Genomic DNA, 21,167 nt, shown 5'->3' with positions numbered 1-21,167 from the left:
TCCTTTTTCTTTGGAGTGCAGAAACATTTTGAGCATATGAGGTGCTATTTCCCCGCTGCCAATCTTTTTCCACGTTTCCACTAGGAAGCTGTTGGGTCCTGGGGTTTTCCCATTTTGGAGTTGGGATAGAGCTGCTGTCAGTTCTTCTTCTGTGATTTCTGCTTCTAGGTTTGTTATTTGTGTGTCGTTTAAGGGCGGGATGGTGACTGTGTCCAATATGCCGGGATCCATCGGGGTCGTCGGAGCAATGTATACTGCCTCATAATACGATGCAAAGCTCTCTGCAATGCCTGGGTCCTTTGAAATCCGTTCTGCATTTGCGTTGTTTATGCAGCAAACTTCTCCAACCACGTCAACATCTTGCTGGCTTTGTCTCCAGTCTCATATAGTCTAGCATACATGGTTCTGTGTGCCTGCTTCGCACTAGTCAGTGTGATGTTGTGTAGTTTCCTTTGCGCCAATTGTAGGGCTCTGTTGTCTTCAGTTGCGCCTGTGTTTATATACTGTGCCTCAGCCTTTCGCACCTCTGTTTCTGCGACTTCGACCTCTTTCCTGTGCGTTTTTTTGTGTGCTGCTGTCCAACTTAATATCTCGCCTTTCAAAGTTGCCTTATATGCTGGGGTCTTTCTGTTTCAAGTAGTATCATTAGCGGGGAATGATCTGATATCCCTCGGGGGTGCAGAGTTCCTTCCGTTACCTTATGAATATTCTCGTCAGGAAGAAAGAAGTAATCTAGCCTAGACAGTGATGCGTGTGTGCCCGAGTGAAATGAATATTGTCTCTCTGTCGGATGAAGATCTCTCCAGGCATCCCTCAGCCCCAGTGCTGCTGAGAAGGTGGCGAGTTTAGTTGGTATTGCTTGGTTTCTTCCCCTTATATGTGTACGGTCTTCGTTAACATTCATTACTTCATTGAAGTCTCCACCTATTACCAGGATATCTGCAGTGTTGTTGGCTATAATTGGTGTGATGTCATCTGGTAGAACGGTCATGAGCGCTGGGGGTGAGTAGACCATTAGTATGGCGATGGTTTGGTTCCACAGTGTGCCTTGTATGAACACAAACCTTTCCACCAGTGTCCTGGGTTATGTCAGATATTTCAATAGGAGTTCTCTTGTTAATCAGTATTAAAACTCCTCTCAAGCTCATGGGGAAGCCTGCATGAATTGCTGTGCTGTATTTGGTTCTCTTGAAGAGTTGGCACATTTTGCCTGCCAGATGCGTTTCAGTGAGGAGCACTATGTCTGGGTTGTGCCGATTTAGGTATTGTGTCATCAACCTTCTCTTGATGCTGTTTCCCAGGCCGTTCACATTCCATGTTATGAGACTGTGTTTTTTGGTGTTAGCTCCGCTTGAATTCATTGCTCGTCTTGTGGGGGTCTATGTATAGGTGGCCGCAGCTTCCATAAGAGATATCTTGTACTGTTTCGATCTGGGGTGCCCTGATGTCTTCTATGTTCAGTATGAGCGGTCGAGCCGTGCTAGCCTTACATCCAACAAATAACATGTTGAAATCCCAACTCCCCCCCCATACTTCATCCCCAACTGAAGCCTCTGTCACCCATTCAAATAAACTTTTAAACGGATAGTCTAACATTAAGTGTCTCTCGTCACCGTGGCATTAGAGACACCGTGGGGAGCACTTGTGAACTTGTATATCTTACTGTCTTGTGATCAAGGGGGGATGTGATGTGGCGTGTTATGGGCCACCAGCCATCTTGTGAGGTGAATTCTTTAGTTCCCGGCTGGTGTGTCTTCCAGGCGGGCTCTCGATCATTCACACAAGGTAAGTATATCTGTTTGTCTGTCTGCTGTTTGCGCTTATTCATCGCCTATTTGCGACATTGCCTCTATTTCTTGCTGTAGTGGATCATCTGGCAGTCTGTTTGGTCGAGGTCTATTTCTTCGATTTTCTTGCCGTCCCCATGGGCCGCAGTCTCCTTCTAGATTATGTTCTGCCCAATTCCATGCCTCTTTAGGATCCGTGAAGTGCACCGTCGTGCACTTGTGGTAGATTTTCATCTGTGCTGGGAAAAGAAGGCCATATTTCACGTTCAGCACCTGAAGACGTTTCTTAAGAGGGTCAAATGATTGTCTCGCTTTTTGTACTTGTCTAGTGAAGTCAGGGAAGAAGGCTATCTTGGAGCTGGTGTATGTTATGGCACCCTTCGCCCTAGCCATTTGGAGCACCGCATCTCGATCCCTATAGTTTAAGATCTTGGCTATCATGCCCGTGGTTGTGCTCCGGGGAGCCGTCTGCCAGTCGGAACCTGGTGAACACGCTCAACTGAAAAGAATTTTGATAAGGATTTGAGGGCGAATAAATCGGTGAGCCATTATTCTAGGAAGAGCTCCATGCTTGCACCCTCCGTTTTTTCAGGCAGGCCGAGGATTCGGATGCTTTTTCTTCTCGATCTGCCCTCTCCCTCTTTCACCCGTTCCTCCAATACTTTGATGCGTTCCAGTACATTGTTCATTAGTTGACCCATACCTCTTAACTCGTCCTCCGCTACAGATATACGCATCGCGGCCTTTCCTGTGCAGGATGATAGCTTCTGGAGATCGTGACGCAGTAGGGAGACCTCTGTACTAATGCTGTCCATTTTAACTTCCATGGAGGCTCGCGAATTGGCGATGGCATTCATCACGTTTCTAACGGATATGCCATCATCAGGGTCTTGTGATTCACCAGATTTATTTTGGTCCACTGGGGGGACCGGAGCGAATGTCGTATATTGTTCCATTCTGCTCTGGGTGCCTGCTTTCTTGGCCTTTTCCTCGTCCATTTCAGAAGTTGTGCGTTTACCCCTTGTGATCCTCTAGTGTCTAGCGTTTAGTGAACCGCTCAGAGTGTGAGCCTACTTTGCTCTGTAGTACTTGTGATCTAGGGTCAGCTCCGTAGTTCAGACATGCCCCAAGCCAGTACAGCAGTGTTGTTATCTGTTTCTAGTACTCTGGTGCCGTGGAGGTGGAGTCCTCCTGCGTAGAGGTTCGGCACATATCAGGTGCTCATCATCTATTTTTGACCCCCCCCTCCCGCTGTCTCTAGCCAGAGCTCCTTGTTTTCATTTGCGCCGGGTGCGGTAGGGTCCTGTAGTGTTGGTTCAGGCCTCAGTTTTGGCTGCAGTGTTAGGTCAGGGGGTGTCTTCCCCGGGTGTTTGGTTTGCTCGATGGTTCTAGCCCCGCATGTCCCCCGTCAGCATGCAGATCTTGCCTTGCCTGTCCACCCCATGTGGTTTATACGAGGTTTCACCCCGTCGCGGTCCTGTGTATCTCTGCTTAGGGGTGGATGGTGCCGCCTGACTGGCCCCGCATACTGTGGCTCCTTTTTCGTTACGGTCCTGTGTATCTCTGCTTAGGGGTGGATGGTGCCGCCTGACTGGCCCCACGTACTGCGGCTCCTTTTTCGTTACTTCAAGTCGGCGCCTGTTTGCATGCTGCTTTTTCTGGTCGCAATTTGGGTGCTGTCTTGGAGGCTGTGTATTCACTAGTGTCTATGATATCTTACTTGCGGCTGAACCCCTCATTCATGCCCCTCGATGGGTCAGTTCTTGTTTGTTTTGGTGGCTGTGCCACCCGAGGTCTGTGGGGCCAGTGGGACCAAGCCAGCATGACTAGGCAGGTAGGGTAAGAGTTCCCTCCCTCTTGCTGCTCTACCCACGGGATCCGGCATCTTTTTCCCACCTCCCTCTCTCATTACCGCCGTGCTGGCTCTCCGAGCCATCTGGGGACCTGCGGGTCACTTGCCAACGCGTCAGGCGATGTGTATGGCTCAGCTGTGCCCTCAATGTTGTACGGAGCGCCCGCGATCGTCCTGTATATCCCACTCCAGGGGACAGAGCTCGGGGGTTGCAGCGCAGGCCACCGCCAGGGGTGGATCTCTCCTCTTGGTGTCACCTTCGGTCTCAGCCTGTAGAGTGCCGTGGAGGAGTCGGGAGGTATTCCTTGCGGTCAGCCCCAAAGATGTGTGTCTCGAAGTCAGAGCGCAGATCATTATGCGTTTGTTTTGTATACTGCTCTGCTTCAGAGGATGTCAGCATACAATGCGTTTCTTCTTTCGCGCTCGGCGGCCATCTTGGGGCGAGCGCAATGCCGGTTGCTCTGTCTTTCCGCGGCAGATACCTCTGGATTTACGCTCCGATTCGCTTCCAAATTTCAGCGACCCATTGGGGCAGGTTTGCGCTTCTGGGAGATATCTTTTTTATAAGTTTGCACCACGTATTTGGTCAGGATTTTGCAGGATACGGCTGGCAGTCCCGGGAGCACCGAGAGATCACGTCTCCATGCTGTGCTCGCTGGCCACATGCCCCCAGGTCTTTCATTCTTGATCTTTACTGCATATAGGCATTCTCTAATTTTGATTCGCTAAACAGCTTTTGTGCTCACCCTTTAGTATTTTTTGCAAACCCACACCAGAATGTTATTTACAAATGTACTGTGACAATTTATGATTTCATCTGTTACAAATGTTTTATTAGTGTATGTATGAGAAGTTTGTATTTTGTTCATAGCATAACAGCACATTGTACAGTCTACAGATTTGTAAAAACATTTTGTTCTTTTAGATAACTGCTATGTTTCCCCTGTTCTTTTCTTGTTTGGTGCCACATAACTGTCTTATCCTTGATTGAATAGTGGCAGCTTTTCAATACACCATGCTTGGGTTAGGTCCTATGTATTTTTAAATTCCTGCTCCAATTCCAGCAGGTGGCAATGTTTGATGAACATGTTTCAAGTTGTATAACTTCAGATGAAATGTCCGTAATTAACCTACATTTGTGTTGATTTCTATCTTTACATATTATGGACTTGGGCCCAGCAGTACCCTTCGGTCTAAAGTCTGAGCCTTGACTATGGGCCTCATTACACGGTAGGCGGTAAGGGTTTACCGGTACCGGTATTTTACCGGTACCGGTAAACCCTTACCGCCTTACTACGAGGTCCCTTTGCGGGTTGGTGAATTTAACGCCTGCTTTTTGCAGGCGTTAAAAACCAACCCGCAAAGGGACCAGGGAGCTCATTATGGTACCGCAATTTGCGGCACCGTAATTAGCGCCTTCCCCATTCCCATAGAGCCCTATGGGGCAAAAATGGGAATGGGGAAGGGCAATGGGGGAAAGGGGAATTACCGCCCCGCCAACCTTGGAATAGGGCGGTAATTCCCCTTTCCACCAAGGCGGTGCCGGTATTTTACCGGCATGGACCAAGGTGCTGATAGCACCTTGGTCCACTGCCATCCGTGTAATGAGGCCCTATGTCTTTTCCTATAATCCCATTTGTATATGTGCTCTCTAGAAATCTTCCATTAATCATCTCTGTCTTTTTCTGATATTGTTGCACTTCATTAGATGTTCTGCTGGCCCTGGTCATCTCACCATACAGTATATTCCTGATGGTGCTTTGTCTATGATTACAGTCCATGTGCACGGTTCAATTCATCTCTGTGTCTTTACTATAAATCTAAGTTTCAAATCTGTTTGACATACATATTCAGATCTGGTTTTAGATTAAATAGATTGTTCAAATGGGATTAATGTACCGTCTTCATGAGCACATGTTTCTCTTAATTGTCCCCTATTCCTGATATGGTATACATTCTTTCATACAATCCGATAGATAAACTAGCAAGGGATGGCTCATAGCAAGCTCCCATGCTTGTTTGACAGTAAAAATTGTCATTGAAGATGATGCTATTGTTATTTAATTCGAAACACATTTTCTCTATCATAATGAATACATAGCAATGTGATAAAGATTTATATCTGAAATAGAGGTGCACTGTCTCAGTCACTAAGTCTTGTTGAATGGAAATGTGCAATGCCCTTAAATCCAAGGTTTCCAGCCTGTAGCTATGGTGCCACGGAATTCCTATAATTCAATACAGTCCATTGTCTGCATATAATGCCATGTACAGGATTCCACTTTGAGTACATATTGCCTTTATTGCGCCTCTATATATTGGAAGATAGTTTAAATAATGCCACCAATCCCGCTCATGGGTGGGTGCACTTCAGGTAGCTGCTCCTACGCATTATGTATTTTTCCAAAAAATACACATTTTTGAATTATGGGGGATTTTCTGACCAGCAACACCTTTTCATTCGTGTTTAGTAGTCCTCTTACATACCAATTATTGACTGATGTCATAAAACATTTTTGATGGGTTTTGTGGAGTGTCCTGGTAACTTCTCATAGCACCCTAGAGGGTCCGAATGATTCATTCTGGATTAGATAGAGTCTTCCCTATTCAGTAAAACCACATTTCGCCTATCAATTGCTAGATTTGTAAGTGCTCTGTTTTCCTTACAGTTTGGATTACGCATCAAACATTTAGTCCTCGTCCTGTTCTACAAGTCATTCTAGGTCTCCCTGGACTGCCTCCTAAATATCTCTGTGGTTATTTTCTTTCATATTTCGATTTAGCTCTCACTTTTATTGGACAATAGTGATAATATTCATGCTCCAGGTTACCCAGTAATGCAATCACATCACTCTCAACTACCACCGCCAGTGATAGTAGAAGTTGTGTATTTTTTTTAAATCATGCATTGTGAAATATGTGATTGTCTGCTCTATATTATCTGGTTTGGTTGAGTCATTTCTTGATTATAAATGTTTTTCTTGAGCTTCAATTTTCAAAAAGATTTGTAAACATCTTTTAGTTATAGCACATTCTTTTAGTCAGAGAAAAAGACACATCTCTGTTGGGCATATTTAACTCACCTGAGTCTAATGATTATTGGTGAGAACTATGTTATTCATTTTGTTCTCTATCTGTTCTGCTCTAAACCGTTCCTCAATCTGCTTGTAATCCTGCATCTGTTTCCTCATTCTAGATGTTCAATCCTTTGTCTATTTTGCCTCTTCTTCTGTAGTTAGGTTTCGTATACCTGTGGTGGAGTGGTTCCAAAAATGTAACTCCTTTATGTCTCTGTACCCTGTTTGCATTCATGTACCTTCCAACTACAGCTAAAAAATCTGTAAATATCCAATTTCACATTCATATACTATAGATAATAAACTGGAGTTGTCCATGCACCCAAACTTTGTGGAGAAAGATCTCAGGTTGTCTAGTAATATCTCTTTGTTATCCCCATTTGATTTAAGAAGATCTAGACACATCAACTTATCCACTGCCTCACCCATATTCAAAAAGTAACTGTTGCTACTTCCAAATCCTTATCCTACCAGATAAGGGCCCACGTGTTGCTGGCATACATATAGAAACATGTTCCATAGAATGTAATAACTTTCACCAGTGCTGTAACATAAATATTATACAATAGGGGAATGAGTGCTAAACTCAGTAAAACCCAAATTGTGAGGTGCATTGCAAATGAATCAAATTGTGGCTTGATCTAGAGAGAGTTAGTCATGAATTGTGTCCTGAAAGCCACAACGGAAACATCAGTTGATGAGCTACTGATAAGTCCGTGGTGTGATATGCCAGGTCGAGTAACAACAATGTTACTACATCTTCCTCATCAACCGCTCCCATCGGTAGTTCAACACATTAACCAAAACAGTCTCAATTCCCAGTCCAGTGTGAAAACATGCTTTGTCTGTGAAGAAAGTATCAGTCTTCAGCATATCTCTATGTGTTACATGCTACCACCCATTTCAATACTTCACTGTTAGTAGAGCGGGATGAGGAACAGGAAGATACAGAGAGAAATTCTTCAAATACGCTGAAATAATGTTATGTTATGTTAAAGGTACATATATAGTGCACAGTCACCAACAGAATTGGTCCCCAGGTGCGCTGGCAGATCTGTAAACAAGAAGGTGGGATGGGTTAGTGAGGTGAAGAGGTAGTAGGATAGTGAGAGGGGTGGTGTACGGTTGGCAGCTTCAACTCGGTAGACACCGGGTGCTGAGCTTTGGTGCGAGCATTGTATCACTGTCAGTCTGCGTGTGCTGTTGGTGCGGCGTATGTGTTGTTGCAGTCTGGTGAAGTGCATGTGGCTTGTTGTGCGAGAGATGGTTGTGTGAGTTTTTTGAGTGAGATACGTATGCAGAGAGTTTGAGTTTGTATTTGTTAGTGGGTTATATGACATTTGACATGCTAACATTCACAGTTAAGCCTAAGTGTAGTACTTGCTGATCTACCTAATTCCGTCTAAGTGTGGCACTCGTTAACCATCCCTGTAATAATCTAGATGTGAGGCCGGCTAATGTTCTCTATTCTAAGTGTGGCATATGCTAACATTCAAGTTCCATCCAGGTGTGGCATATGCTAACATTTACAATCCTATCTAGATGCGGCACAGGCTAATGTTCTCAATTCTAAGTGTGGCATATGCTTACATTCAATAAATAATGATTAAAGGCAGCATACAGCAATGTTCAACAACAATAACCGGATAGTTTCTCCATGTGGTTTTGCAGTTCTTTGTTATCAAGGGATCTCCGGTTTTAAGTGTACCAGCACATTAGGCCTCACATAGGCCTTGAGCAGGCCCCGTTTAAGTACTAGAAAATCCCAAGAGCTTTCATCTTGGATGAAAAACCTGGATTCCCCACTATATGTCATTGGCCACTTCTCTAACCCAGGGTCCTAGTTCTGCAGCTGCGGTCCCCCAAACTCTTCTTCCTCCAAGATGATTTACAAAGGTCTCATTCTGAAGACGAATCTCTTCTTAATCCTCTCCCCATCCCTCCTCTCTACTGTCGCTCTCCCTTTACAGCCCTTATACAACATTCAAATGCACTGCTGCTGCAGTATTTGTGCCATGTTTCATGCCAAAGAACAAGACACTTGGCGGCACTGAGTTGCTGTAAGTTTCATACTTCTCCTATGTTCAGTGTGCTGATCTGAAGATGTAACACTAGTCCAGCAGACCTCAGGAAATGGTCAATAATTATATCTTGGGCACACCAGAAAGTGATCAGAAAAGCATGGCAACTCTCTCTGCTTATATTCTTACTGCCGGCTTCCATGTAACCAGACTCAATTCTGCATTCATCACTTCTTTTTGGGCTTGATTACAAAAGAGCAAATAAGTTGCACAAATTTTATTTTACAATTTAGTTAACCAATTCAAATGGCCATACGCTCAAATCTCACCGGTATAGAACTGTATTAACAACTTAGTCTTTAACAATGTCAATAAGGGGTTTAATGAGAAACCACCTTGCTCAGGTATCAGCACTACTATCAGATCTTTTCTCTCACCCCGTATGGTCAACCCGGGGGGTCAGAAGAGCCTTTCCTCTTGCGGGTCTGGTTACTCCCCTTAGGACCTGTTTTTGAAGTTCCTTTGGGCATGCTATTGTCATCTCTGGTGCTCTCTCTGGGCTGACTCAGCATGCTTTACAGCCTCTCTTGTATGGGTTTTACCCCTTGCGCCACTGCATCCGTCGACAAGCTTCCCAGCACTTCTTTAAAGCTGGCAGCGAGATCTAGAGACTGCTCTTCTTCACTCCACTCAAATTCTGACATGCCTGCGAGTGCTGTGTGCCTGGTACCTGAGTCAGGTGACTTTACACACCCACTGCTGCGTTGAGGATGATGCTCTGTTAATTTTCTTGTAGGAGGTAATCAATCTCCCTCTTGCTATGTGTTTTTCTTTTGTCTTTATTTTTTTTAATTTTTTTGTGTCTAGCATCAGTATATCTCTGTGGACCAATTTGTGGCCTTCTGCTTTCTTGTTAGGCTGCCTGAGGCCTAATCCTGTGGAGAGGAGTTCCTCTCTGTCTTCTGGCCCTGCATGCCGCTTATAGCTCTTTAGAGCTGTCAGATCAGCTGGTCTGACACAGTCGCCGCGTGTGTGCCTGCAGCAAGGGCTTATCGTGCCCATTCATAGCGCTGCTACGTTAATCTTATTTACAATTCTGTATTAGTTGGATCACCACCGGGCCCATGTTTGTACTCCTTTCCCTTCTGGCACATTGGGAACATGCTCGCGTCGCACTCTGACTCCGCCTCACCAAAGGAGGGGGTCAGAGCTCTCCGTGAGAGCATAGCTCTTCTCCGCATAAGGGCGGGGGCAGCTCTACTCCAGGGCTGTGAGGCCGGGCGAGCCCTTGGCAGGCCAGCAATGAGGCACACGGATTCGCTAGTCTCGCAGCCAGTACTAGCCAAATAAAAACTCTGAATGCCGCCACGCTCGCAACGATAATTCATTCTGGTCTATCGACTTGTGACACATCACTCAAATCAGTCCAGCATTCTACTGAATTGTCTATCAAAGACAATGAGGCTGCCGTCGTCTATAAATCTGCAATGTATACTTCAAAATCAACTTTCCTACGGTATATCAGTACTACCTTTGCACAATAAGCATTCCATACTTCTGGAAATTATACATTATAACAGTATGTCATGCTATATTCTCTCAAATATGCCCAATCCCTGCAGAGATGAAAGAAAGGTACGTATCGGCTGAAGAGCAGTAAAATAAGAGGAGGAGTCCAGGGACAGGAAATGTGTCGTAGCTGGACTGAGCAAGAGGGAACTACTGAGTCATTGGGACTTGTAGTTTCAAAGGAAGAAAAGTGGCATTAGGATACTGTTCAGTGTTAATGTGTGGTTTTTGTTGAAACTGCTGAAGAGTAAAATAAATGAAGTTGAAGTGTAATGCTCGCCTCCAGTCTTGACATAGAATTTAGCACACAACACTTTTTTTGGCTTGACCTGAAAGAGAAGAGCTTGGAGGCCGGTGAGAGAGTGAACAGTTGCAGTCACTGGACTGAGGTGCTTAAAGGCCAGTGGACCAATGAACAGCAGGCAGTCACTGGTGGATAGGTCATGGGCAGGTACTGATTGAACTTGTATTTTGCGGTAAGCAAATAGCACTTTTTGTCCATGGAAGTGAGGGCTGTAGGGGTGGAGGCCTTCTGGCAAGTGAATTGTGGGGAGCTCTGGCAGACATGCATTGGCTCTGCTATTTTCCTGCTTTTTTCCTCAAGTACACAGTACATTCTGTTAATCAAATTCTCATTTTACAATAAGCACACAGTACTTAATTAATTATTCTAGTACGTAGCAATTTTTTCTGGTGCAACCAAGGGCCATAGGGCTCTCAGGTATGATTCCTGTGACCAGTGGACATTTACTGATTGTATTAAACTTGATTCTTATTTTGTAAATATTTGTAATAATTGCCTGGCTGGAAGAGCTTTGCGGCTGAAAGAATATTAGCCCTCTTAAACTGAAAGTTATCTGGTTGAATATGTATTATTATGGACAAGTCAAGGGCAACAATTAAACTTTCATCTGCCCAGCAGGAAAAGCAGACTTCCGAGATCACAGCCCCCATTGCTGAGGCAAATTAACTAAACTGAGGAAATTGATCTTCTCTTGAATAATTTGTGTGAAGTAAGCACAGGAAATGGGGCTTGTAGAAAGTGTTCCCTGTTTTCCCACAAAACACACAAAACAAATGAGGGCCCCCAGCCAAAGCAATCGATGTTACCTCTCTCTCCATTGAATCCTGCTATCTCTGCTAACGTCTACATCTCGTCCCCTAAAAGAAGTACCTAGGGAAGCTCGTTAAAGTGGTGGGTGAAACTTCGCGGTTCCAGCCGAAACACATAATCGCCTTCAGACACAGGCCCAGTTGAGGGATCAAATTGTTTAGTACAATCGAAGTGTGATCTCTCCTAGAAAATACTATGTAGAGAATATAATTGAGGCAACGATGAGAATAACGTTACTAGAGATAGATTGTGAATTTGAAAAATAGAGAGTTGTTTTCACCTATCGTTCCGCTCCATTGGCTTCTATAAATAACAAGGACAATGGCAGCCTACCTCTCTTCTCTGGACCTATGTTATATTCACCCCACTACATTCCTATTTCACTTGAAGGTCTGTGGAACAGGACAACTGAGGTTAAGGTTCTCTGTCCCTCAGGTGTGACATAGGTGTCTTTTGTATAAAATGGGTGCTATTAGCATGCCCGTAATGAGCGCCTTCCCCCTTCCCATTGAGCCCTATGGGGGCTCAAATGGGAATGGGGAATGGCATTTGGAATGGGGACTTACCGGGTCCGCCTAGGGCGGAATGTCCCAGTAAGTCCCCACTCCACCAGACCGGACCCGGACACGATTTTGGAGGCAGCCATGGCGCTAATAGCGCCATGGCTATCTCCAAAGTCATAATGAGGCCCGGAGGGTTGCTTCAGTATCTGATTGGAGATTTAGAAATGAAAATTATACAGAAAGTGAACTAAAAAAGGCAACACGTTCATCCTACACAAGACTGTGCACAGGGGCAATGTAGCTGGGTATCAAACACTACACTGTCTGCAATACAGTGCCAAGGATCCACGTCCAATGTCGAATTCTTTGACAGTTGAGTGACAAGTCTTAATTCAGAAAAGTGCATAGATACACCAGAAAACTAAGTGACTGTTGCTGAGATGTTATATTCTGAGACACAGGTAGATTGGATTGCTTTTTTTCAGACTCCATCATAAAAATGTGCTGTAAAATGCACCGTTTAGCACATATTCATGGAAGCGACAGGCGATTTTCTGCTCCATAATAAGGTTTGTCCCCATGGTCAAAATAACAAAAAGGGACACCACTTGTCAAATATTAGTTCCTGGTCCTGTGACATGCTACACCATGCCACCATAGATGCGTTTCTACTTTTATGGTGACACTGAACTGTTCCTTAGTGTGTCCAAGCTATTGACAGTGCATACTTTCAAGGCACCTGTTTTAGCTGCAGAGCAGGTGCTGACAGTTGTCTTTGGTAGCAGGTACAATGCTAACAAGAGTGAGGGAGACCCTCTATTGAGAATGGACATTGTACAAATAACCTTTTCTATGGAATGTCCTCCACTCAGGAGGGTCTACAACCAAGTTTTAGCTCACTGCACCCTTCACAGAGGAGACATATCTGCTCGTAAATCATCAGTCTGGTCCCTCCCACAAGGGCAGTCCAGATCCGAAATGCTAGGCAGTTCTCCTCTGATCACGAGACCTACCAGCATTCCCAGACACGTGTTTTAGCCTCATTGGGCCTCCTTTGGATGTTGAAGCTGAGTCTCTCTAGGGCACAATGAGCAAGGGCTCCATGTGTGGATCACCCTCTGCGACTGCGCATGACACCCATGTTTTACAAAATTAACAAGAGTGTGGGAGCTCCTCTAACGAGAACAAATATGGTTCAAACAATCGGTTCTATTGAATATGTTTCACTCAGGAGGGTCTACAACCACATTTACCTCACTGCAACCTTCACAGACAAGAAATATCTATTTGCATATCAGTCTGGTCCCACCCATAAGGGCAGTCCAGTGCCAAAATGCTAGGCAGCTCTCCTCTTAACAAGAGTACCATCAGTAACCCCAGACGCATGTTTCAGCCTTGTTGGGCCTCCTCAGTTATCGCTAGGGCATAGTGTGATAGGTCTCAATGTATGGATTACCCTTTACGATTTAGGGTGACACCCCATGTTTTACAAAATTAACAAGAGTGTGGGAGCCCTTCTAAGGAGAATGGACATGGTTCAAATTATTTGTTCTATGGAATTTCTTTCAATTAGGGGGGGGTCTACAACCACTTTTTAGCTCTCAGCAGCCATCACAGAGGTGAAATATATTGTGTAGTCTGGTCCCAACCAAAAGAGTAGTCAAGCACCAAAATGCTAGGCATTTCTTCTCCTCTGAACATGACTATCATCAGCAACCCCAGACACGTGGTTCAGCCTTGGCGGGCTTCCTCAATGAGGTGAAGCTGGTACAATGCTGTATGAAAAATGTAAATGTTACTGAATAAGTAGTCTTATTTGCCATACTCAGGCCACAGTTGCTCACTTGAAGTGTTGTGCTCTGTACATCTAATTCCTCAGAATGGCCATCTTTGTGGCGGAAATATGTACCCCATGTGCTTGGGGTTCATCATTTTACAATGCTATTCTGCACAATCTAGGAATATTACTTCCAGAGGGAAGTAATCAATAGGTGTGTATGGATCAAGCCAAAGAAAATGCCCCCTACATCAGTGAGCATGGTTCTGTACTTGGAGACGTCCAGCTTCAAGCAATCTGCACTACCAGCTTCTGTAATAGCCATATCTAAATACTCTTGCATGCATTACTTAACCTGTATAATGCTGCATCCAGCCATGATGGAATGCTTGTGCCATGTGACTGTGAAAAAATACAGATTATGAATATCATGGGAGGAGCAAGGGAAAATGAGTGATTGGAGGAACGTTAGATCAATCAGGAAGGTGACCTTAATTAGCAGCCGAATCAGATCTGCTTTTATGGTCTCTGTGGGGTGAATACCAAATAGTGTAGGGATGTGCAGTGGGAACCTGGCTCTATTTGCTTGATGAAACTTCCACTAGGCTTTCAGTACTCGGGTTGGGCATGACTCTATTTCTTCTATTTGGTCCTGCACCACAAAGTGGAGCATATCACTCTGAGACTAAGGATGTGTAGCTCTCCTGGTTAGATGTGGCTTTGATTGGTTTTTATAAAGACTGTATGTACATTGGGTAATAGGACACCTTGTCAGATAGCTCTTTAGTGAGACCATTCGCACCAGTATCTCACAATGACTCCATTCAGTTTCAGCTTCATGACAGTACTTCGAGAACATTTAGGAAGGATATCCATTTTCTTGAGTGAAGCCTTAAGGGGCCATTTGCCAGTCTTTCCTGCTGTGTTACCGTTTCAGGTTGGATTCAGAGCAGTAAGAGGGTATTTCAGTTGTGTCACTAAACATCTCAAGTTAGCCATCAGCCTGTTTTCCACCAAGCATGTGTCTTTGCAAGAGTTCTACTTACAGGGGGCAGGAAACCTGTCTCAGGTGTTATGGTTTATCAATAAAAAAAACTAGCAAAAAATATTAACCTGCTCGTTAAGGGACTTTTTTCATACTGCATAGATTTAAATTGAAGGTAATTGACTAGCTTTATTTCAGGAGCAGAGACCTCATCTAGGGGATTTCAATGCTGTTCTAAATAGTAACCAAGCTTTGCGTTTTGTAAGAGTGATAAGGCAAATCTGGGAGCTGTAGATGCCTGCCCATATAAAGTTTATGGTACAAAAAGGTTGTCACAGACCACTATGTCCACCGTCTCCATCCGTGTGAGTTCGATAAGAATAGGAATAGGGTGCTTCCTTCGTATAACTGCACCATGGCACTGTAAGGAGCAGATGACAATATATCCAAATGTAATAATACCTAAGCTATCCAACCTCTGGGATCTGAAACCTGTAACCTGCTGGTAACCAACAGATTTCAGAAACAAGTACTTACTTGGTGAACCTTCAGCTTGTTTACTCTTCCCCAACCCTGAAGTTACTTATGACATTTTTTCATAGCCCTTTCTTGTCTGCAGCAAGAGTTCTCACTTATGCATATCCTTGAACATTGCAGTTTTTCTTTGCATTTCCTGCAAAACCGAGGGGGTCATTACGAGTTTGGTGGTAAGGGGTTAATGGTGCCGGTAAAGGTGCCGGAGCCGTCAACCCCTTACCGCCCCATTACGAGTCTGCTCGCGGGAACCCGCTAATGACACATGGTTTTACCAGGCATCCTTAGCGGGTCCCGTGAGCAGACCAGGGTGCTAACAACGGGCCCGTAATTAACAGGCCCGTTGTTAGCACCCTCCCCATTCCCATTGAGCCCTATGGGGGCTCGAATGGGGATGGGTTCCTTGAATGAGGAATTACTGGGCCCTCCAAGGTCGGAATGGCCCGGTAATTCCTCATTCAAGGAACCCGGACCCGGTACCCGGTAAGGGGGTTGCCATGCTAATAGCGGCATGGTTACCTCCTACCTCATAATGACCCCCCGAGTCTTTATGTTAATGGTAATCTGACCTCCTGAGGACACTGACCACTCACTGCCCAGGAAAGTGACTTCTCCCTTAAAAAACATATCTATTGATATACATTGTACTATGTGTCCCCACAGTAATTAGCATCGTTGCTGTCCTCACTCTAATTCTGCCCCTTGGTGTGCGCACTGTAAGTTTGCATCTTGAGGTTCCCTCTTCTATTTTTCTACTTGATGTCCCAAATTTAATTTAGCTCCTAGATGTCCCCACTGTAATTGTTCTGCTAGGTGTCCCCACTGTAGGTTTGCTCCTATGTGCCCTCACTATTGTGTTACTTATTGTACACACTGCAATTGTGCTCCTTTATGCCACCACTTTAATGTTGCCCCTTGGTGTCCTCACTGTATTGTATGAGTCCTCATTATAATTTTAATCTGAGGCTCCCACACAGCAATTTCTGCTAATTTTGGATTCTTGCTCGTGGGTAGCCCCCACTGTATGTGGGTCCTCAGGTGCCTGCTCCTAAATGTCCCCCGCTCCATTCAAGCTTTTGTATTTGAGGCTGCAAATGATGGCAGCAACTTCACATGTGCCTTATTTATTGTGACTCTATCAGGCATTTGACTCATTTACATATTACTGAGCGAAGCTATGCAAGGAATATGACTGCACGTGCATGCCAGACTTTACCTTGTTGTACCTGATAGGGCTGCATATATCGATAGCAAAGGATGATTGTCTAATAATAAAATAGTGATGTTGAACTGGAGAATTCATTTTCTTTATTGGTCTGTGGCAAACTCGTTTTCCACTGATGAAAACTAAACTTGGCAGTGTTATCCACAGGCCTACCAAACACTCAAACAATGGAGAATCAGAGCAAAAGGAAAGTCGATGCTGAATATCAGGTTTTCGAGGATGTTTGGACCACAGTTTTGTGATGGAACAAACGGGAACATTCTGTGTCTGATTTTCCAGGAGAAAGTAGCTGCCTGCAAGGAGTTCAATATCAAGCACCATTATTTTACAAAACATGCAACACAATTCGACAGTTTGGTTCGCCACATTAAAATTGATTGTGTGAACACTCTAAAACAGAGCATGATCGAGCTACAGTCTTTCTTCAAAGCTGCCAGGTGCAATTCCAGGGCAGCAATCAATGTTAACTTCTTGATATCTGAGGCAAAACATAAGAGAGGGAAACTGTTGCCTGATGGATAATTTGTGAAAGATTGTTTGGGAATTGTGACGGGGCAGCCCACCACAAATAACTATGCTGACTTGAATGTCAAGTCCAAGGGTGTTTATTAGATTTTTACAATCAACTTGGGCTAGGGACTTTCGGGTAGTTCTGTCTATCTCGTCTTTCCAGGTCTTGCCCACCTCCCTAGCTCAGGCATCCTTATCAGGATGCTAGAACTAGTCAATGGTAAAGCCTGTCTGTTTGTTTCTAACTTAGGCAAACAGTGGTTTTCCATAATTCAAAGGCTGTCTCACTCCCTAGGGGTTTTCTAACATTCCATGACCTACCCCACTTAGTGTTCTAGGGAGTAAGGAAATGGTATCTTCATCCACTCTGTGTCACTCTCTCATCTTACACACACGTTCTTACCTATCATTTCACTTTACCACAATATTCTCCTCCCACAACGTCACTATCCCTCTGATTTCTCACTCTGCCTTTCCACCTTCAACCTTTGATCTTACTTCTCTTCTTACTACTGTTCTTACTATTGATCTTACCTCTAACTACCTCCTACCTCTGCTATCTTCTCTTCCCGCCTTCCTCCCTACTTGCTATTTTTCTTGTCATTTTCTCTGTCTCGCTTCACTCTTACCACAGCTACTAATCTTCTCCCACTCCCTGTCGCTCTTCCTACTCTCCCACTACAACTGTTCTTACTTATTTTTTTATTTTAATTATATGTTTATAATGACGGGACAATGACAGGGCCTTTCTTACTCCGCTAGTAACACTATCCCTTTACTTTATACTATTACCACTGTCAATTTGTGTATCTTTGTACTCATTCATGCGCAATATCACCCTCTACTACCAACTACCACCGGTTTCCCTCACACGCTCCTCTGCTATGCCTGCTACCTATTGACTCTACTACCAAATACTTCTATTACCTCTGTCACCACTACTACCACTCCGCTACTCCTACTCTAGCTTTATTCCTCACACCTTCCCACACAAACACTCCACAGACTCCTCTCCTTATAATAGCCACCATACTCCTTTTGCTCTTGTCTTCTCTTGTCTCTCAGAGGTCCTCCACAACCTCCTATCCTCATCTTACTAACCCACATTGAACGTTCACACATCTCCTTACATTCCCTGCCCACTCCCAGGATTGGCCACTTATCTTATCCAATCACTAACCTGTCTTAAGAGGGTATGACGGGGAAGGGCTGAGAGGCTTCAAATGGCCTTGTAAGACCCACCCCCTTTTCTCCGGTAGTCTGGCCTCGTTATGGGTCATTTAAGGGTCCTGGGGAATTGCTATTGCTTGCCATCTAAGAAGCATTTTAATTAAAATGTATAATATCCTTGGTGGGTTAGTGGTTGAAGGCCTTCATGGAGCCTTTAATATAAAGTCCCTGGTTGCATGGGGTGGGTGGAGGAGACCTTCCTGGAGGCTTTTTATTTAATTAATAGAAATTCCTTAGGTGGGTTATTGGTTTTGTGTGCCCATGCACTCCTCTTCTGCTGGAAGTGTCCGGTGTAGTTGCGTTTGCTACACCACACAGTGAGACGCAACCTGACGCTGTGACCGCAGCGTCCCAATTTGCCTCCCTGCTCCAGCTTCCACAGCACTCTTCTCAGATGTGGAGGCTCTAACACCACCTCCCCGCCTAGTGTTGCTGGCCTCCTGTTGCAACATCTCCCCCCTGATGTTCTTTTGTGGGGCGAAGTCATCTTCGGATTACAGCTGGGACTGCGAGGGCCTGCCGCCAATGCTTCAGTTAAAGAGGGCCCGGGAGGGGGTCTGACCTCACTCCAGCATGAGGAAGGGGTTTTGGGGTGCAGACTCCCTCCCCTGACAGGGACTTCCTGGAGTCCCTGTCACAGCATGGTACGTCACTTCCTTTAAGGCTATTGATTTAAAAGGTTACATGACATCACTTACTGATGTGATGCTGATTCCAGTAAGGTTTTTGAATTGCGGTTACCTGCCCACCAGGTACCACAACTTTCATAATCCAACCCCACATTCAAAAAGGTTGGATAAGCCCGTTCTAAAACACAATATAGCATGGCTCAAACATTAAAGGTGATGTATAAGGGAAGAACTTGGAACGAACAGTTCTGATGCTTTAGCTCACTTCAATTTACTAATACATATATAGGCTTTATTTAGCAATTTTGCTGCAGAAAGGATGAAAAATACTCCCATCAAAGTTGCTCTCCGGCATGGACAAGTATAATGAAACAGAGAAGTAATAAAATACACTTGACTGGGAAAAATTCCACTCCGTCATCAGTCATAGCCAAACAAGCAGAGAATATTCCTCCCCTAGTCCTTTAGTATAGAGCAATACGGGGTAAAACGGTTGGTGGCAAGAAGGGTATGCCCTTAAAACCCAAAATAGGTCAAATGGACAAACATTTATCAAGCAATGAACAAGGTAGGGCAGTCCATATGATTGGTTTTCCCAAAACTCACAATTGGATCATCTGAAAGGGGAGATTGTTTGATTAAAAAACATACCCCTTGTCTAAGGCACAAGAAAGGATGCTTGTTGATAGTATGGAATTATGTAGTTGAAGTAGCACGTATACTAAATGCAACCAACATTGGGTTTGACATCATAAAGTCAGTTACTGTAAACTGGGTACTGCACCCTACCACCTTTGGGTTGAGGAACTTAATTGAATTTGGAATGTATATCTTGTGGACACCTTGATATGGAGCACAGTGTAAAAGGGAAAAAACACTGTCTGTACTGATCCAATTTCCACAAGAACTAACAAGCCCAGTGTAGTGTCTGACTTTTTTATTATTGGTTGGCAACTTAGTCCCCCACCAATACCACTTCATTCTGGGATTGCCCATTTGGATAAAACATAAAAATATTGCAAGGGACAAATTAAGTATATTTTCCTGGAAGCTAGCAGGTCTTCAAATCAAACCTAATGATATGGAGTGGCAGAATTGTATGCAATCGTGTGATATTATTGGCTTCCAAGAAACATATTATGTAGAACTAATGTATACATTAGGTTATAACCTATTTACCAGCAATGAAATGCCTGGTATGTCCGCCTAATAGGGGTGGGGGAAATTATATTGATCTTTCCAAAATTAAGGGAGAGGTTAAATACTTTGGGCCTCATCACGAGTTGGGTGGTATCCCAGCGGTATTCACGCCGGGGTACCACCCACGTTAATAGCGCTACCGCCACCCGGTCCGGCGCTATTAGCGGCAGATCATGGGTTTGGCAGAACGGTACTTCCCCATTCCCCATTGGGCCCATTTGTGAATCCCCAGTCCCCATTGAACCCAATGGGGAATTTTCAGCGCGATTACCATTGGCGGTATTACCGCACAGTAATAGTGCTGGAAATTGGCGAATTCTCAGCATATTACCGCCGCATTTAAGGGTTACTGCCCAATTCGAGATGACCCCCGTTTGCCTTGAGTTCAAAGGACATTTTTATTTATTTAATTGTTTTTTATAACACACCTAATACCGTCCCTGAGTTTGGTTTCTTAGCGTCGATCCGGGATTCGAATCTTTGTTGCTCTGTGTGGTCTTGCTTCCAAGACCAGCATGTTGCCCAAGGGCTATCCCCTGTTGGGGGGTGTGGGGTTGTGACACTTTTCTCTATGAATCTCAGAACAATGGCTAATTTGTAACTTAATTAGAAAATAAATCAGCATTTGCAAGTCGATTGAGGATCCCAGAGCAGGAGTGATCCCTGCATCTTACTGCAATCTCAAAGTGGGCTCTCACCTCCCTAACCAAGGCTTCCCTAAAACCCCAAATGACTTTCAAATATTAGTAGACTATTGTCAGGTGACCGCTACTGCCTGTGACTATCCATTACCTAAGAGAGGCCCAAAAGTCTTATATAACGCTCTCCCTAAGGATATGTCTAAAAGACCTGATAGGTTGTCTGGTTGTTCTGTCTCTTTTGTTTCAATGGTTAACGCCACAGATTCTCCTCACTCCCCTGTCACCTTTTTCTTTGTTTCTCACCACCCCCTACCTTCTCACTCTGTCCCTACACACTCCTTCCACTGATGTTACTGCCCCCCCCTTCCTGTCTCCACACTCCAACTTGCCTCTTGCCTCTGTGCTGCTTCCTGGTCTCACCTCTCCCTCTCTAGCTCTCCCCACACTCCATCCCTTGTTCTTGGTCCTCTTTCTCTCTATATCTCCATTCTCCTATGTCCACCAGCCAACTTC

This window comes from Ambystoma mexicanum, chromosome 12 (genome assembly GCF_040938575.1).
Source record: "Ambystoma mexicanum isolate Mex_15411 chromosome 12, UKY_AmexF1_1, whole genome shotgun sequence".
NCBI lineage: Eukaryota > Metazoa > Chordata > Amphibia > Caudata > Ambystomatidae > Ambystoma > Ambystoma mexicanum.
Note: the sequence above shows the minus strand (reverse complement) of the source record.